The 18028-nt window shown below is 42.6% G+C and overlaps 1 protein-coding gene and 1 long non-coding RNA gene across 3 annotated transcripts in view; both read left to right on the top strand.

Moving 5' to 3' along the window:
• The window catches only part of KIAA1143 (KIAA1143 ortholog), a 93763-nt gene that overhangs the window by 52764 nt on the left and 22971 nt on the right, over window positions 1-18028 (top strand). The gene's annotated exons all lie outside the window — the stretch shown is intronic.
• Window positions 9801-12125, top strand: LOC128788410 (uncharacterized). 2 transcript variants are annotated; one of them, XR_008431065.1, is made up of 4 exons: window positions 9801-9855; window positions 9986-10096; window positions 10584-10701; window positions 12029-12125. It is a non-coding gene; the product is annotated as an uncharacterized LOC128788410 (long non-coding RNA). The 2 variants fall into 2 exon arrangements; XR_008431068.1 differs by lacking the exon at window positions 12029-12125 and adding an exon at window positions 11193-11260.

The raw sequence follows: 18028 nt of genomic DNA, 5'->3' as shown, positions 1-18028 counted from the left end.
GAAGTCCATTTGCGTTACTTCCTGAGAGGTTCAAAAGGTCACTTCTGGGTGATGGCCAATGGTTGTCTGCCAGCTGTGATAGCTGGACCTAGCTGATTCTACCTCTTGCACTGAAAGTGACTTTACCACCTAATCCCCTCCATCGCTGAGCAGCCAACTGCTGAAAATTATTTTAAGTCTTTTCTGTCTCTGCAGGGCTCAAAATGAATGTGCAGAAGGCAAAGCTCTCTCCTGCTACTGTTGTATGTGGCAGCTTGTTTACTCGTTATTTGTGAAAGGGAAAAGTCAAATATGACGAAAGGGTGTGAAAGAAAGGATGGAAACAAGATGCTTTCAATGAAAGGGGAAATAATTCTGGGACACACAGCAATTTAGACATTAAAGTCTTCTTTCTCCATGAGAGAAGACCCCATCCATTAAAACAGTCATAAAACCCTTTAAATCAGGCTGCGGTACCTTTTAGGAAGATGATTGCCAGTTCAAGATCTGTTCAATGTGGAGAAGTACAAATGTACCAGTTTTAATCATGATAAATAACTTCTCTTTTATCAAATCATCTCTGCTGGAAATAGTTTCGCTCTGTGCAGTAATGATAATTTGCGCACTTATCATTCAGTACCTTCCCAAGACAAGCAGCCAGCCATGGGATGTAATTTAACGACTTATCAACCACAGTTTCATCCAGCCCTTTCCAGCCAGAAGGGCATTTCACACTGTTTAAGTGACTTCACCATATATTGCCATCAATTTAAGATTTTACCAGCCCCTAGTCATTAAAATTTTCCACTCAGCACTTCATTTTATAACCTGGGGACGTAGCTGCTGAACAGCACCAGCAGGCCCACGGCATTATCTGCGTTGTGCAGGTGATGGGATAATTACAAAAAGAATGCAAATCACTGATTGGCTCTCAAAGGTTGCAATCATGATTAGCTGTATGTGTCATATACAGAGGCTGGAAAGGCATGGGGGGAAAGAAAAAAGGAGTATCTGTGGCATGCTTATACCCTTCCTTGTGTGTTTACCAATGGAGGTGTCTCTCCGAGTGTCTGTTGAACTCTCAGATGGTGGGATCTGGCATCAAACTCAGTGGGTTGCACATCATCTCCAGTGCAGCAGAGAGGCAAGGAATGTTGGAAAGGTCCCACAGTTTACTGTCCTGCAATCCTTTGTGGTAGGTCCAGGTCTGGAGGAGCCCTGGCTTCAAGGTCAGAGTGTGTCTTGGTGCAAAGGCGTTATTAAAGTCTTGTTAAAATCAAGCACACAGGAGTTGTGTTCAGGAATGGTTACTCATTTTGGTCCTAGTGAGGAACTGGCTGGTGGTGGACACAGGAGAGCAGTTCTCTATGTTTAAGATGCAGTGCTTTGAGTGAGTTTGGGATCCCCTCTCTGCTGAAAACACCTGCTTGGTGGTGTATTATTTCTTTTTGGATGACAAGTTCAAATGAAAAGAGGTTAGAGGGACTTACTCACCCAAAGAAGCTTTTCCCCATCCCAAATTTCTACAAGTGACCCTAGTCTTCCATTATAGTCAGGATACACAAAACCAACGTAGTCTTGGTTCTTCGCCTTCATGTCCTCAACCCTAAACTGTGTTGTTCTTCCCCTTTTTCATAAATAGATAATGGGATGAGCAGCTTAGCAACAGACTTTTGCATTGCAATGTGAATAATGAGAGAGTCCTATTTGCTCCGATTGGGATAGATTTTATGAGACTGGGGGCCATCCCTGGCCTTTGTAGCAGCCTTCCTTTGACAGTCCTACCAGCACTTACTGGTGCTGCTATTATGATCTGAAAAAGAAGCACAAGTACAGTACTTTCTGGCCTCCTGACAGACAGAATAGGGCCCTGTGCTCTCCAACTGGCTATTGGAGCTGTAACAAATTTCCCCAAAGCCTGCTAAAGCCTCACTGCAGCATCCTCAAATTCTTAACTGCACCCCTTACTCCTCCTGGGAACCACACTGCTCATAGCTGCCTCTTTGCTCTTCCTTCCCACTCACATCTCTGGATGAGGAGACCAGAGAAATAGTGACAGCCTTCATAATTATCAGTACAGGGGATGACCTAACATGAACCTTTTCTCCTGTTATGGCTGCCTCAAAGCTCACAAGAATCTGAGGTGTCTGCCCATTTGGCAAACCTGGCTGAGTCTGACCAGCCAGTCTAGAAGTGGTTTGGGGAATTGGTCTGCAAATCTCGTTTCCTCAGGAAACCATCATTTATTTAAAACTTTGCTTTATTTGAACAGAAATAGTTCCTTTCCTTTGTCTACTTCTTGCTTTTAAAAGGTCCTTAGGACTGGAAGAAAAAGCATATGAAACCATCCACAAAGGGTTTAACATCTGTTTAAAACCCCCATAAAACTTGAAAAAGTCATCTGCTTCTACCCTCTTTCTGCTCTCACCTGGGGGTGTCAACATAAGACATACAGCACAGGAACCAGAAGTCAAAGACCCAGATGAGCCTTTTACAGTTATGTGTTGGCATAAAAGGAGAGAGAAGGGATAGAAAAAGATGGAGGGGATAGAATAGGATGGAGAGTAAAAATATTCACAGTAAGATGAATTCTAGATGTATTTTTTCCAGTCATTTTTCATGCTGAGGTGGCGTCTGAACAGATTGTTGTGCATGGCAAGTCAACCAGACCTGTTATAGCAAAAGCTCACTGTGCAGCACAATTTAATTACAAAAAAAAACATTGTAGGATTCCCGAGCCTCCTACCAGCTCTGCAGTGTGGGAAGTTGTGCAAAACTGGGGACGGAACTGTCTGCTGCTACACAGCACCCACATCCCCGGAGTCCACAGTGCCTTTTAGTCATCACATAATTTTTCTCCACTGTGCACCTCACCTCTCTTAAGGCTTTGTTGCCTCATGCATAGGCAGTGCCTGGTGTTTTTATGGTTGGGTACAAGCTGTAGGAAACAGGGAGGGGATGAGTGAGAGGCTGGGGCATGCTCCAGCTGTTTCCCCCTGCTACCACACTAATGGGCTGACCATCTGGCTGTGTGCTGCTGTTTCCTTCTGCAGTGGCATTTAGTGCTGGAAGATATGTGGGCCAAAGCACAATCTCACATTGTTCTGAAAGAACCTTTTCTTTTTTTGCCAGCTAACAAAGTGACCCTGCCATCAAGTTGGTAAAATGCCACTCCACTGTTTGACAAAGGAGGAAAATTCCCGTTACCAACTGTGATGAATTTATTCCTGGTTTACACCTGTGTAAACATGAGGACAGAGAGGTCGGGTGACGGGAGAAGATTTATAGCTGAGAGAAGACTTTAAAAAGATGGTGGCAAGAATAGTATTCTGCCTCTGCCTTTGCAGCCAGGATCATTATCTCTTATTGCCATAACTTTGGGGTAGGCTGCTTGTGTCTGTGTCACTGTTTACCTTCCAGATAGCCTACAGGTGCTATACAGAATCAGCATTAAAGTCTGCTTGCATAAGGTTTTAGGGAGGGAACATTCGCTTGGAAAAAAACCCCAGCTTCTCAAAATGCATAAATATTCTGTTATGCCATGTTATTAAAATGCAGAGATTGGTCAGTGAATTTTTTTTGTGACAGAATCCAGACTTTCAAATGCTTTTTTGCTTAAGAAGGGGGATAGGCTTTAAGAAGATGCCCCTTCTTGCCTAGTTGGTAACATCAGGGCAGGGTCTATACCAACACCAGGTGTTTGGCATCATGCAGGGAGCTGCTCAAGGCTAGAGTTTCTGTTTTGCAGAAGCCAGTGGATGTTTTTGAAGTCTGATGTACATGTCTGGGTTGTTCTTCAGTGAGGTACAAATGCCTGGGGGAAGGCTCTTTCCTCAGCCCAGCTTCCCCTCTCTGGGCTGCAACTTGGGAGGCTCTTTCCATGCTTTTTCTCCACCCAGATAAGTGAGGATATTTTAGCCAGGCTCTCAGTCCTGGGCTGCATTTTGTATTTCTGGAGTGGATTTCTTCTGACTACACTGCTGTATTTATCTTCAGTGTTTAAGACTGCTGGGGGGGGTGGTGTGCATATTTTTTTCCCAGAAGACCTGGTGAAACCATTTTCTTGTATCTGTTGTTACCTCTTGGGAGTGTGGTTAGGATGCATGTACCTGCTCTGTTTCTGAGTGAACACAGCACAGGATGTGTCCTTCCACCTCCTCTGGCTTTAGTGTCCACTGAATACCTTTGAACACCCAATGGATGAGACCCTGCCCTAGCAGCCAACAGCACTCATCCACATAGGCTGGAATAACTCAGCAGAGCATTTCACTTCCTGACAAAGCCACTTGGCTTCACCTTGCTTCTTCAAAGAGGGCTCTGATCGCTGATGCAGCACCATAAATCATCATGGCCAGGAAATACCCTTTTGAATCCCACAGCATCATTTTAAAGCTCTGGACTGTATGCGGTCTTTTGGCAAATACCAAATGTATGCTTAAAAATCGAAGGGCGTTTTTCCCCCCGGAAGTGGTCTGGAAAGGAGCAGATTATCCTTGGATGGTTTGCAGAAGCTGGAGTTCAGCAGCTGTCATTTGTTTGGTTTCTCCCGGCCTCCAGGACTGATGATATCCTGGAAGGCAGGAGGAGGATTTGGGGCAAGTGGAAAAAGGTTTTGAAATTGCTAGCTGTTCAATACTTTCACATCCAAAAGATCTCTCTTCTCTCATCTCTTGAATGTATTGTGCTCATTTATTATTTTCTTTGACCAGAGTCCAACAAACAGCAAGCAACACATATATATTTTGTAGAACAAAAGAAGTGGTTTCTGTTAATAAGCCTTGAAGAAGTATTAAGGTGTCTGTGTTCACTCTGCATGATAGAAGGGTAGGAATCAGTGCTGCAACTGATAGTCATAAACAACACAAAAAAAGCAGAAAACTTCCACCCTTTATAAAGAAAGTTGAAAAGGATTCTGAGAAATTTTAAATTTGGTAAACATTTTTGAAAATCTGAAACAAATTACTAAGGGGAGCTCAGAATGGAGCAAAGTGTGGTTCACTATCCAGAGATTTTTGTAAAAGACTGAAATTCAATGAACTTTGTGCTCCTGAATGTGTTAAAAGATTAAGAACCCTTATCTCATGCTACTTGAAGACACTGGAGCTTTTGACTTGGTCAAACAAAGCTCAGACCTAAATAAAAGACGTAGGTTTTCAACAAAGCAGATGTCCTGCAAGTTGTGGGCAAAACACCTCTGTCTAATCAAGTAGATCCTGTTGTCCTGGAAAGAAGCCAAAGCTTATGTCTTCAAGGAATGCCTTTTTCTTGCCTTTGGAGAGCAGTCTCCAACTGCAGCTGCCCAGGATAATATCCGATTGCAAAAGGCATGAAAGTCAGTATCTACTGCAACCATCCCACCACAGTGAATCCACGTTTTATTTCTACCTAATTAGTCTGCTGCACACCCTTTAAAACCAATGAAGGGGGCTACAAAAATTTGCCCTTGCACAGGTAGAGTACAACACCACAAGAAGCTCAGAGAAGTTGGGCAGGAATACACTAGCTGCCTGCCTTTTCCAAAAAGGAGCAAATTCCTTTTCTCTGATATTCCAAGCTGGGCCCTGATGGTAGTGGGCTACTGATAGTAACAGGTCACTCTAGGAGAATGTGTGAGGAGGGTGACAGGTATAGCCCACATGTTTTCATCCCTGTTGAGGGATGCAGAAGTTAGTTTGCTTCATCTGGGTCTCTCTGGTCTCACAAGATTTGTCCTCGTACAATCTATACACTTGGAACAGGCTGTACCAGCAGTTCCAGTCACTTTGAGGCTTCAGTCTCAAGTTGTGCAAAACTGCAGACATGAACAGTGTAAAACTGTTGTTAGCTATTTGTTAAACTAGGAAAAGAAAAAGCACAATATGTCACCATCCTGACATCTAGCCTAGTACATGAGTTTGTCTTGAAGGCAGCCATATAGTTTGTCTCTATATCAGAGAATATAAGTTAATTTAGTTGTTGGGGTATTTTTTATGCCAAGGATAATAAGCCAAAGGGCTCCACACCCAGCAGTGATTTTGTAGAGTGGTGGCATGAATGTGGATCAAGTTTACAGAAACAGATTTTTATTGTGCTTATCCCTTTTCTGGTAATATCTAGATTAACAGTAGAAGTGACAGGCCATACAATCCATAAAAGGCAAATTCTACATCACCGTAGTCTCACCAAAATGAAACTCCCCTGTATAATGGTAGAGTAGCATAGACATGTATTAAAAGTGAATATATCTTTCTGACAGCTAAAAAACAAAGCCCTCCCTCACCTCTCTTTTAATAGCAGTGGTTCGGAAAAAGACATTAGTTTTTCTGCTGTCCTGAAGGCTAAAAGGAGAGCACATGTGACTTTTTGGTCTTTCAAATAAAATGAACTTTATTGCAAAATGTTTGTTCTTTCATTGTCTTGCCAGTTGGGTGGCTTCAAGAGTTTGCATAATACATGGACAGCATTGCACAGTAATTGTTCCCCATCCTCAAAAATTCACAGATTATGAATTCATAGATTTTTTAATGCAGTTGACTGTGGCTGTGAGCTTCTCCATGGCTAGGAAAGACTGAAACCAGTACAGACTGCACGTGTACAGCTTCATTGAATCCATATTTATCCTTAGCCTAAGTTAGCAAAAAATATATCAACCTCAAGCCTAGTACAAGAGGTACCTCAGGGTGGCAGGGTGTGAAGCCCAGATTTATTCTGGGTACCCTTAAATAAAGGGAAATCTAATCGAGGTGCCTGGTTCAGGAATATCACCAGAGCTACAATACCTACAGCCAGTGTAAGTAAGACCACTCCAGAGGGCAATGAGATTGGGATACACCACCCTACAGTACCTCTTTATCTATCTAGGGAGAAGTAAAATAGAGCTGTTAGGTGACCAGTCAGTAAAACAGAGTACAGGTAATGTGTGGAGTTGATATGTACTGAGGCCTGTGTGTCTGAAAGTGTTTGGGTCCTGCCAGAGAGGACTATAGAGGTAGTGAAGTGTCAGAATAGCTGCTGTTGTATTCCTAGCACTGCTGAGACCTAGGCAGAAGAATGACCTCACAGCTGGAGGTGGGAAGGAAAAAGGGAAAACAGTGAGATAAAGACAGAGGAGCAATTAGGAATAAGGATTGTGAGTAAAGAAAGGAGAAAATGCAAGGAAAGCTAGAACAAAGAAGCTGAAAAGGACTCAGCACCGTGGTAGGTGCACTTTATAGTGGTGTATATATCTACAAACCTGCTCTAAGCAGTGTGTTTGTTCCTCTCTCAGCAGAATGCACAGGCGCTTCAGTTCCTCACCACTGAGCATCTCTAATGAATGCTCTTTTGTAGCCTCCTGAACACCTCCCGTGGCTAATGCAGGGTACACTAACATATTTGAAAAGGTTTGCTTAGCAATGAATAGATCTGCCCTAACTTCAAAATACATCAGTGGCATGTAGCCTCAGGACCCCCTGTATCTTAAACACATCCCTGGTGGCAAGTCAGATTTAACTGCACACAAAGCCATGCTGCTTTCCTTCTTTAGGGCACTGCCTCCACATTCAGCGAGAGGAGCTGCAGCCATGCACAGCACATCACCCTGATGTGAGCCCACAGGGAAGAGAGGCGTTCTCCTCACAGGTGAACTCGTCCTGCAGCGTGGGCCCAGGAGTCAGCTTCAGCGCTGAGATTTATATCTGATTGCTCTTCCTTTTAAAGAATGCCACTCTCTGAGAGAATTTCAGTGCCTGGGGACAAAAGGAAAGGATTGTTTTGGTTGTTTTGAATTGAGAATTGGCTCTTTGCATGTTAGGGTAGTCTGCTTAGGTTTCCCACTTGTGGGTTCTCTGCGTGCATGCTGGAATCTTTCAGCAGACCTCCCTGGTAGCACTGCAATAGTGGAATGGGTTAGTCACAACTTTGAGAGGATTTGAAACTTGACAGAGTATTTCTATCTCTGAAACAATGAAGTTATGCCTGCAGGGAGGTCCTGAAGACCTGACAGGTATTCTTGGTATGAAAATTAGACAGAACTCTCAATCCTACATCTCATCCCACCATATGAACACAAGTGCTCCTTGGGAGACTCCTTTGGGATGGACGTTGTACATGAAGAAGTAATTTTGCAGGGTGAGATTGATCTCTGCTGCCTCTGAGCACTGTGCATGAGTGAGGTGGGGGAAGGAATGGCACTGGGGGACCTGCAGCCTGTCCTGTGCTTGACAGACATCAAGGGTCGCTGCCTCTGGAGTATAGTTTGGAGCAGCCCTATGTAACATCTTGAGCAAGGGGATATGGGAATCTCCTCTTCAGTGCCTTCATTTCTCTGGTGCTGAAATCTGAGATGTCCCCAGAGGTCTGAGGATTTGAAGAAACCATCGATCATTCCCACCTTCAGAAATGCACAAAGTTACTGAACTTAGAAAAACTGCTGATGAGTATCTGTGACAGGAGGTGGTGGCTTCAGAGTGAGGATTTGCTTATGCAGAGTGGCTGAGAAAAACTTACTCTGAATTAACAAAATATGTGAATTGAAAGTGGATTATCAATGTCATAAAAATTGATGAATTCCTTAAATTCTTCTCTTCAGAATTAAAATTATCCTAATTTGCTTCAGTATAATTATGAAAGAGAATGTTATGCAGGTCTTTAATGAGATATAACTTACTGACTGTAAAACTTAGCCTGGGTTAATTTTTTTGTGTCTCCCAGTAGGGGTGAGATTGGAATACAGGCTTGGATTTTTTTGTTAGTAGGAAGCTTGTATTGTCTTTACTGGGGATTTCAGTAACTGATTCTGGTAATGTAAGAATCAGTTTTTATTATGATTGTACTATTAATTAACATTAGGATATGAAATATCTGAATAAGCAATTAATTAATCCTCACCATGTCCCTGTGAGGTTGGTAAAGGCTTTGTAGCAACTTCTCTGTTCTTTGCTGTGCTATGTCTGCTTTTAGCATGGAATACAGCAAGGCAAAGCAGTGCTGCAAGATATGGCAGGGAAGATGAGAATCAAACCTTATTGGACTCATGGGAGGAATTAAGCAAGAAAAAAATGTTACTGCCCAGCTTAGAATTTGGTCAAGCCACTGTGAGAAAGTGTCAGGGGAGTTTTAGCAATCAGGGTGTCTGCTTTATGTCTGACCAAATCCACACATGAGGGTGCCACACACACAGTGCACTGTGGTGAGGACCAGCTTAATAGCAGGGTGTAAATATTGTAAAAATAATTGTAAAGGTGTAAAAATAATTTATCTTATTTCCCTCTGTTCAAAAGGAGAATTTTTCTATTTAAATTAAATTCCTTTAAATTAAAATTAAAATAAAGAGGGAAAAAACCCTCTGAAAAGATGACTGCCCTCTGAAGGCGTATTCTCCATTGTCATAGCTTGCTCCATCAGTGTTGCAGTGCAAAGTGGTACTCCTCACAGTCCCTTCTCTGCACAGGCAGCTTCTTCTTTTCCTCAGAAGACAGTTTATTTTCTACTCAATGAGAAATCTCATGTTTGTCTTCTTTGAATGAGCACAAGCACTGTGCTTTTGTTCTTCTCATTTCCCAGTGCCTTTTTGCTGATCTTCTCTGCATGTATCTGAAAGGTCAGGAAAACAAATCAATATGGAAAAGGACCTCCTGCCCCTTTTAACCTAACCTGTAGGAGGGAGGGAAGGGAGATTGCCACTTACGTGAAAGGGAGCTTTAAATATACTTGAAAAAAGCACTGTGGGAGTGAGGGTTTGGAAGGACAGGTGTTGACAAGACCATTCTCTGCAGTTCACAGGGTGCCTTTATGAACTCACAGTCTCCTCCTCCACAGCAGTGTATACAGACAGATCCATAGAGCTGAAGCGTGTCCCAAGAAAGAGGTACTCTAATGGGGAATGGCCCTCTCATTTCAGCATCACTGACCACGAAGGTCAGGCACGGCGAGCTGGACTGAGACTCACCACGTAGTTTGAGAGCTACCAAATGCTGACCTCTGTCTTCTACTACCTGGGTTTTCTTCAGTACTTTCTGGTTATTGCTCTCTTATTTCCATTCCTCAGGGTGACTGGCTCCTTCTTCTGCACATAATTCCCCATGCACATTCCAGAGCATCCAAGAGAGCCTCCACATCTTCATAGCAACTAGATTCCTGCTGTACCATCACTGTTGCAGTGAGACCTATAATTGAGTTCTTGTCTAATCGCTAGCCTGAATACAACAGACAAGTTTACTAATCATGTCCTCTGTAGCCAACTTGCAGCCTCAAACATTCTGTTCAGAGTGTTTCATTAGAAGAGCACTCCTGGAACCTCCTTGGCAGTCAGTGGAGAGGAGGGAGCTCTCCCTTTTCTTTCCAATGATGAATACTTCTTGATCACTCATTTATGATCTTCATACAAATGTCTTATGATAGGTCCTAACAATTCAGGCCTTAATTTCTGAAATTATTTTAGTCTTTAAATACCTGTCTTTGAGTTTAGCCTTAATTGATCTATTGGATGCAAGACCCTTAAACACCTGCTAAGTTACCTCCTTTTCCCCCAGCCCCATCCCAGGTGCTTTTTTAAAGAACAGCTGTTCACTTGCTGCTTATTTGTCTTGCTTATTTTGACAAGTACTGGTATGGAAAAGTGGCTAATTGCTCTGCCCTCCTTCCAGCATCAAGGTCAGAAAACAGAGAAATGCAGAGAACAAAGTGAGCCCCCCTTTTAAAGCATGGAATTGGAGTCTCAAAGTGCAGCCATCCAGCCTGGATAAACAACAACCTTTTGCACAGGTATCAGCAGGGTTCTGCAGCCTGCACTACCTGTCTGCTTTGTTTGTGGTCTCCCTTTTTTGTTACATTTGTCTTACCAAATCAGCAGTAGCAAACAAACCTTTCCTTTTTGCATATATCCACACATAACCCTCTTGCAGTGGAAAACAACAATGCCTGTGTGTCTCAGAAAGCTCAGCATTTGTGCTGCTGAGTGGAGGATGGTGGTGCTCCTTCTGCATGCTGGTAGTGTCAGTCACTAGAACAGAGAGACAGAAGGAGGGGACAGAAACAGTAACTTAAATGCATTTTACCTCTTCCTGCTGTCATCTGTTGAATTACTGAAACTGCTTCATTAAAAGCTTTTTAAGAATGCCTTTGCAGCAAAAGCCTTTTGCAAAAAAACAGCTGTTAGACAAAGAACATTCTTTTGCAGATGATAAAAACAGAAGCCCACATGGTAGATGTTTTTCAGTCTTCCCTTTCCTTCCTTGTTTTTGTCCTGCACCAAGCCAAGCCACTTTGGGCCCATTCTGGCTCTCAACTGACTGCACAATTCCAAAGGCAGAGTCGGGCTGAACACAGATGATGCTGGTGTGTTGCACCTTGCATTTTGAAATGTCTCATGTGGGTAAGCTGCTGACATCTGCTGTAAGTTTCCTGTGCCTCTTGAGACACTGCTTTCACACTAAGATCAAACTCTAGGACTCCAAAAGGAGAAACTAAGTGAGGAAACCATTCAGGGTCTTGAGCTTGTTGGGTGAAATGTCTTACGCTGAAATGCCCAATGTTGTCAGAAAAGGGAGCCTAAGATTTATGCACTCAGAAATGAAAACTGAAATTGGTCCGTTAGACTGAGCAGAGAGCAATTTACCTGCAGATGCCTTCACTCTAAATGAGAACACAGACACTTCACTAGGCAGAAGCAATAGACTTTGAGATAAGATGGGACTGTGAATTTGGCTTCCTTTGCAGCTCCAGGCAGCTCTGGTGTTCTTTCAGGTCTCTGGAATACTTCAAAAAGCTGATACTAAAGTATTATTAACAGAAGAAGGCCCCTTACATTGTGATTGTCATCACAGACACCTTAATGAGCCCTTCCTATGGAGGGGGGCTAGATTTTGATCCCAGTGGTGTAAACCTGGAGTAGTGGATTTTAGTGAATTTCAGCAGGATTCCTCTAGAAAAATCCGTGTGCAATGAAAATGAAACATTTTTAAAGCAATACATTTTTATACTTCTTATCTGCCCAATCCTTCAGCCTTAATTTTTTTTGGGTGATTCTCATGTTGGTTTGATATGGCAGTGCAAGAAGATATCTAATTAATCACTATTCATACTCTTACAGGAATTTCCTTCTTGCAGTCCAACGTACCTCAGAAAATGACACTGAACAGCTCAGAATCTCTCTGAGGTGACAGTATGGTCACCCATCTGTATCTTGCCTGGAAGTATTTTGCAGACCTTTTGAGGCTTAGTTGCTTAAAATACCATAAAATTGTGTTTTGCCTGAACTTCTGCTCATCTCTATCTCTCAGTGGAGACAGCAGTAGCAAAGCACTAATCCCCCCTGGGACTCCTTACCTAATGCACGCTCTAAGTGATCAAGACATGCTGCTTACTTTCTCAACCACAAAAAGAGAAGTTTGTGGCTTAGTAAGACTTGAGCGATGAAAGAGCAAAAAGCTGTAATGAAGCAGACTGATGACAGAAAAGCAGATAATTAACATGTGAAAGTTAATTGCTGAAGGCATTACACGTGGACCGAGCTGTTTTATGCAGACACAAGCTTGGCTGTTTGCTGGGATGTAGCAGGGTACACTCAGCACCCATGGGCTTACACAAGGTCTTCACACAAGGACTATGTGTTTATTCTGACGATCAGATAACTCTGCTGGCAGCTACTGCCATCACTCCACAAAGTTTACCTTGTACCATGGGCTGAAGTGCTTGTGCTAAGGCACAGCCCCAAGGCCACCACCTCAAATATGGTGTTCAGTTTTGGACCCTTCATAACAAGAAAGACATTGAAGTGCTGGAGCATGTCCAGAGATGGGCAATGAAGCTGGGGAAGGGTCTGGAGCACAGGTTCAGAGGAGTGGCTGGATGAGGAGTGGGTGAGGGAACTGGGGATGTTTAGCCTGAAGAAAAGGAGGCTCAGGGGATGCCTTATCACTCTACAACTTCCTGAAAGGAGGCTGTAGTCAACAGGGAGTTGGCCTCTTCTCCCAGGTACCAAGCAATAGGACAAGAGGAAATAGAATCAAGTATCACCAGGGGATGTTTAAATTGGATGTTTGGAAAAATTTCTTCACTGAAATGGTTGTAAAGCATTGGAACAGGCTGCCCAGGGAAGTGGATGAGTCATCATCCCAGCAGGTATTTAAAAGATGCATAGATAGGGACATGATGGACCTGACAGTGTTAGGTTAATGGCTGGACTCAGTCTTAGAGGTCTTTTCCAGATAAAATTATTCCATGATTCATCTTTCCTCTTCTGCTATTTTAACTCTGACTCTGCTGAAAATTTGGCACCATGTTGCAGAAGTTAATCAAGCCCTCGTCTACTCTACTTTGCTAACAATTTTCATTTAGAAAAGTGCTATGAAGAGCAACCCACCAGGGAAAATGTTGTAAAATTATGCTGAATTCCCATGCAATGTGAGCCTGCAGAATTGAGATCTTGATACCTCTGATGGTTTTGATTTAAGGCTTTCGATTAAACCACCAACAGTATATTCTGTGTGTATGTGTGTATGCATAACACAATAATGTTTTTATTGCACACAGATTCATACATACAATGAGACAGAGCAAGCTGTCTGCATATTTGGATTCAGGAAACAGATGTGCACGTATCTTGCAATGTCCTCAGGTCTCTAAAGGAGACAAACTGCAAAGATCAAGAGGATAAATTACTTTAAAAGTGGATCTCCATTATTCCTGAAGAAGGCAGGAACAAAGAGTAGACATTTGCTCTGAAATTCTACGTGGTGGTTTCTAATCTGCAATATAATTGCATTTGCTTATGTCATGACAGAGAATCCTGAAAAATTTTACAGGTGACCAATAGACCTAATAAGTGAACCTCAGCCATCTTCTTCTGTGAAATCCTTGAAACAGTGAGGCCCATGCAGCACCACCATGTCTTGGGGTCAGATTCCTCTTTCATGGAACAGAACTGACAAATCTCTGGGTAGCTTCTTGGAGGGTATGGAAAAGGCCTTTCATGGTGTTGACTGGACTTTTAAATTCCTAAAAGCACCAAAGGTTTCTGAAACAAAATCTAGTCATTGTTGATACACTTGTCCATGTATTTACTCACATTGGAGAGGTAAACTAGGACCTTTTTGAGAGGTAAACTAAGACCTCTTTTTGGAGTCCTCTTTCCCTGGCAGACTGTTGGGATACAGATATGATCAGATCTAGATTTGAGTTATCCATGGTTTGTGGTTTAATTTTGCAAAACGTGAATCTCTCAGTCAAACTTTCTCAAGAGCATCCTCCGTTATCACATGTCTGATTTCCGCTTGTGCTGGCAGGGCTGTGAGCATCCACTGTGAGCAAAGGGAACATCTATAACCATGTGACTCCTATCGTGCTGGGTGATGTGATTCAGTCCTTCATACAGCAGTAGGGATTGATGTCAGGGGAAGGGTGTAGGCTAGACCAGCCATAGATCCATCGACTCTGATGCTGAATTTTCATTTTGGCTAAGCTATCGCCCTTGGAAAATACTAAGATCTCAATAAGTAATGCAGGACAGCACTCATCTTCTTCAATATGTGAACAATACCACCTTCATTCTCACTCTGCATTAATAGTAGTAGTAGTAATAATAACAACCGTAACAGTAACAATAACAACAATAACAACAATAGTAATAATAATAATGCTCTGAAAACCTACTTGGTGTGCTTCATTGTGAGTCAGAACTACAATAAGCAACATCTGGGTTTTGTGTTTTTCCTGTTCTGGGTTTCCAAGAGCTGTTTATAAGTCTTACTAGGGCAATAGCCTGAATCCTGGAGAGGAGAAATTGTCTTTCCTTCTTCTGAAGCAACCTCTCTGACTAATCCAAGGCTTCACCTAAAGTAGTCCTTGCTGTATCTTCTGGATACTTGAGAGCTGGTAAAAGGTAGTGAGAAGTGGAGGAGCCTCTGAAAAAGTAATGTGCTTCAGACCCAACACTGTGAGTGACTTCACTGGTCTAAGGGTTTATCCCTCAGTAAGGTGCAGAGCCTGACAGTGCTGTGTCACTGCAAATTACACCATGGATGCCTCTGCTATCATTGCTGCCTATCATTTGTGTCACAGCACAGCCTTATTGCTAATTTTTCCTCCTCCTTTTATTATATAGGCCCCTTTCTGTCTGCAGGCAAGTCAGGCAGTGAGCTTTTCAGTGATAACAGCAGGCCACAGTATTTACTGAAGGCAGCAGAGTTGTTAGTTTGGGGACACATGGCAAGACTGAAGGAAAAAGGAGGCCAGTCCCACTCTCTGCCTCAGCTTCACTCAAGTTGGACTCTCAGAGGTCCAAGTGAGTCCCAGGGACTCTGAAGAAAGCAGGCATGAAGAAATCTGGAAGGGATTAAAAAAGTAAGTCTGTGTATGGTCACTCAGCAGTATTAGGGTCTGTCTCACTCCAGATACTGAGGCCAAATTCATGGAAATAAAGTGCTAGTGTGATTGAGTTTGGGTTGGCAAAGCTAACCAGCCTTGACAGGAGCAGCCATAGAAACAACCAGCAGGGTCCTGCTGCACAGGATGCCCGTGGCAGAGCAGCCTAGCACTCCTGCCAGCAAGAAGTGATGGAGCCAGAGCGTGTCACCACCAGAGTTGTTGACCCAGCACAGCCTGGTCCCTAGGGGCGTGTCCACATCCATCGGTGACCCAGGAGTGCTCAGTCACCGGCTGTCTGTCCGGAGCTGTGAAGGACTGGGAGCTGGATACATGTGGAGCTATTTGAAGCATCTGGGATGCTGCTCTGGGTTCTTCAGAAGAGAAAACACCACTGCTCAAGTCAGTGTTGGGTCCGTACATAACCTAGCTTTGGAAGAAATCCCAGTAGTTTTGCTGGTTGATAATTTCTTTAGGGCTGGGAGAAAAGCGTGAATTAGGCTTAGAGATTTCGTTTCCTTACTATAACTTTGATTTGCTCTGACTTCATATGGACAACAAAATCTGATAAGTGTCACATCTTACAACCTACTTACTTGGTGGAGAGTCAGAAAAACAGTGCCATACAAACTTTGAGGATAGAAAAGTTTGATTTTTAAATGAATAATAACCAGGCTTTGATGACCTGGTTATTATATACATTACTTGATTTTGGTATCTCCCTCCTTGAAACCTGAACACATGCTTTGAAATAATGGTGGGGATTCTGTCTTTTAAAATACCTGCTCTGAACTTTATTGACAACACAAATACCCCAGTCTCAGTCGAGTTCAGACTTTGGCAGTTGCTTTTTAATCACACTGGCAACTGCAGGAGCAGAATGGCATCCTGAAAATTAAAATCTCTGTAAGGCATTCCTTATCCTCCATAACTTAAGGGAAAAGGCTGTAAACACTGCATCCTAAACTCCTTGTTATGCTGGCTCAGAGAGTGTGGGCTGTGAAACCATTAATTTTCTTCTGTGGCACTGAGGACTAAATTTTACTCTGACACTGAAAAAACAGTACAACTCTGGATTTACATGAGTGAGGTTATGCTCTGTCTGAGACCTTTGTAATTGAATAAATTGGGGAAGATGCAGGAAGAATTACTTTTGAGTGGAAGGGGATCAGCTTACCTTAATTCTGAAATGTGGGCTGAGATAAAAGGTAGAGTGATCAATTCCTAATACTGCAGAATAATCTAAGAAAAGGAGATGTATTCATTTCTGTACTACAGAGAAAATAAACAAATAAAGGCAGCTTCCAAGAACACTTCTTTTTTCCTAAACTTTACCAATCCCCTGGGAAAGAAAAAAAAAAAGGAGTATGGTGAATTGATAAATGCAAAACAAAATTCTTTGGGAAAGAGGAAAGAACTGGAGTTATTGACACTGTTTTCTAGCTTCTGGATGTACTCAGATTGAGGTTCCTGGAACACTTATGGTATTTCAGCAATCAAGCAATGTCATCACAATGACATGGCATGACAGGCCTCTTATCACACACAAGCTATGTGTGTTGTCTGCAGAAACACGCTTATCATGTGTCTCACAATAGATGCTGGCACAGGGGTGCCAGGTTCTCTGTCCTTAGGAGTAAAGCAATATTAATCCCACAAAAGGCCTTACACGAACCCTACGAATCAGTCAAGACTGGTTTTGCATGGAGTAGCTGCTACTTGTTTTGACTTGTTTGGGTTTTGTTTTTAATTCATATTCCTGTTCCAACATGACTTGCAGAAGTTGCTTAGAAACAATCTCGCGTCAGCTCACTCATCCAGGACACACAGCTCCCCATATGCAGGCAAAGAGATAAGCTTAACTTCCTTAATTTTTTAAGAAATGCAATTAACTCCCCTCTTCCTCCTGCCATGGATGTGATATCTGAGAACTTGCTAAAAAAATCCTCCAACATCACCAAGGTAGAAAAGTCTGGCACATGTTACATGGGGAAGTGTGAATGGAGGAGGTTGTCTTGAGGTGGTGGCAAAGTCAGAGCCACGGGTGTCCCCACTACAAGGTCCAGCAGGCTTGTAGGGGACCCTTCACTGCTTCTGGTACCCCAAAACAGCCACAGACTTTGACACTTTAGCCTCCTGGCATGTAAAAATGTTGGTTATTTCCACTGCTCTGTATTCTGTCCAAAATATCCTCTTGGCTCTCCCTACATCCTATAGTACTACTGACCCACCACTCTTATGAAGCCAGTACATGTTAGGGAGCCTGAAGATTGATGGAGTTTCTTGTGTTCTTCCAGGATAAAATACTTTACATGTGATAAATCCAGAGGAGCTGATAGCACTAAGCACAAATCTGGTGATGAAAACATCCTGTGCAAATAGAGCTTGGAAAATAAAGGGCTTGTCTGGGCACCAGCTGGCCTAAAAGAATTCGGATCTTGAATCAAATTCCAAAGGTTTTATTAAGCTCTCTGGGAAAATACAAAACCAGAAAAATAATTTTGGGTTTACCTGTAGTATTTTATTTGGAAAATATTTATTTTGGGGTGCCTAGCATTTTCGCTTGCAACTTGGGATGCTTTTCAATGAAAAAATGCCATCTCAGAAAGACGTGTTGAAAGGAATTAAATACTTCTTAAGATGAAAATCAATGTTTCAACACTCGAAAAAAAAAAAAAAAAGCAGCTCCCTTTGTAGGACTTGAAACAATTAAATTTGGATTGAATTA

The sequence above is a fragment of the Vidua chalybeata genome, chromosome 1 (assembly GCF_026979565.1).
Source record: "Vidua chalybeata isolate OUT-0048 chromosome 1, bVidCha1 merged haplotype, whole genome shotgun sequence".
Lineage (NCBI taxonomy): Eukaryota > Metazoa > Chordata > Aves > Passeriformes > Viduidae > Vidua > Vidua chalybeata.
This window is presented reverse-complemented; position numbering and strand designations above follow the sequence as displayed.